The sequence below is a fragment of the Suricata suricatta genome, chromosome 9 (genome assembly GCF_006229205.1).
Source record: "Suricata suricatta isolate VVHF042 chromosome 9, meerkat_22Aug2017_6uvM2_HiC, whole genome shotgun sequence".
NCBI classification, from domain to species: domain Eukaryota; kingdom Metazoa; phylum Chordata; class Mammalia; order Carnivora; family Herpestidae; genus Suricata; species Suricata suricatta.
Genome location: NC_043708.1, coordinates 27180088 through 27181377, shown reverse-complemented (window position 1 = coordinate 27181377; position 1290 = coordinate 27180088). Strand labels below are relative to the sequence as shown.

The following is a 1290-nucleotide window of genomic DNA, read 5'->3' as shown; positions in this document are numbered from 1 at the left end:
CCTTGGTGCGGCTTATGAAGCGGGACGTGGAGACGCCCTTCGCCGTGGAGCTGGAGGTGCTCGAGGGCCACGAGCCGGAGGCCGGGCGGCTCCTGGGCCGGGCGGTGCTGGAGCGCGACTTCCTGCGGCCGGGGGTGCGGCGGGTGCCGGTGCGCGAGGGCCGGGTGCGCGCCACGCTCTTCCTGCCGCCCGGTGAGTGTCTTGCGTCCCAGGCTGTTCTGGAAAACCGGTGGAGTCCCGAGATCCTGGGAGGACTCTTGCCTGACTGAGAACCATGTTTCCTAAACTCATCGCCACACTCCAGAGCTTGTCATGCATTGTGGTTTAAGTGCTAGCCACTGTATTTCAGATACCAACAAGAGGTAATGAGTTATGCTGCTGTGCAAGAGCGACCTTTGCTTCTTCTTTAACACCCAAGGAAGCTAATCTAGAAACAGTCTCCCATAATCCTAAAGAAACCCAAACTGATGGTCCACTTCCCCCATCAGAAACAGTCTGTCAGTGATTCTCAATGTGAGCTGATTTTCCTCCACTCCTGGAGACATTTTTTTGTCACAACCAAACGGTGAGGGGGGATGTTATTGGCATCTAGTGGGCACAGGCCAGAGATGCTGTGAAACGTGCAGAATGCATCATGATGCACCAACAACAAAGAAATTTCTTACTCAAAATCTCTGTAGGGCCAAGGTTGAGACACTCTAGTCTAAGGAAAAACAAGGTGTTTACTAGGTAAGGGGACCCAGAAACAAGACCCCTGCCGCACCTCTTACAACCAAATTCCAGACCGAAACCTCTTCTATATAGAAATGCTGGAGTTGCCATATCTCAGAGAAGCCATAAACTGAATTCTATCATTCTCCAAAACAAGAGGCCCTGCTTTATTCTTACAGCTCATCAGCAGTTCACAACCTTAAGTAGAGGCTGCACAGTCAACTGTGAACTCCTGCGATTGAAATCAGATCTTATACATCTCTGTATCTCCCTATTCCTAGAGGCTTGCCCAGGGATATAGTAGGAGCTCAATAAATCATACTGACTGACTCAATGAGAATCCCCACACCCCTAAAAACCTTTCCCCACCCATATTGGCACCTGATATTTCAGTCAGGTCGATCTTTTGTTTACTATTTCAGTATTTGTGGCCCATTTAAAAATTGTTTTCTGTCTCAAGAGCTTTTGTAAATATGTAGAAGGGTACAGTTTGTTTCTTATTGTTGTTGTTAACAAATCTGTATTAAGCCAGTGACTATGCTGCATAGTGGGATGTGATAGCAAGTCAGACATGGTCCC

The 1290-nt window shown here is 48.7% G+C and overlaps 1 protein-coding gene across 1 annotated transcript in view; it reads left to right on the top strand.

Annotated features, from left to right (window-relative positions):
- Window positions 1-1290, top strand: part of LOC115301512 (acyl-coenzyme A thioesterase 1-like) — a 17706-nt gene that overhangs the window by 719 nt on the left and 15697 nt on the right.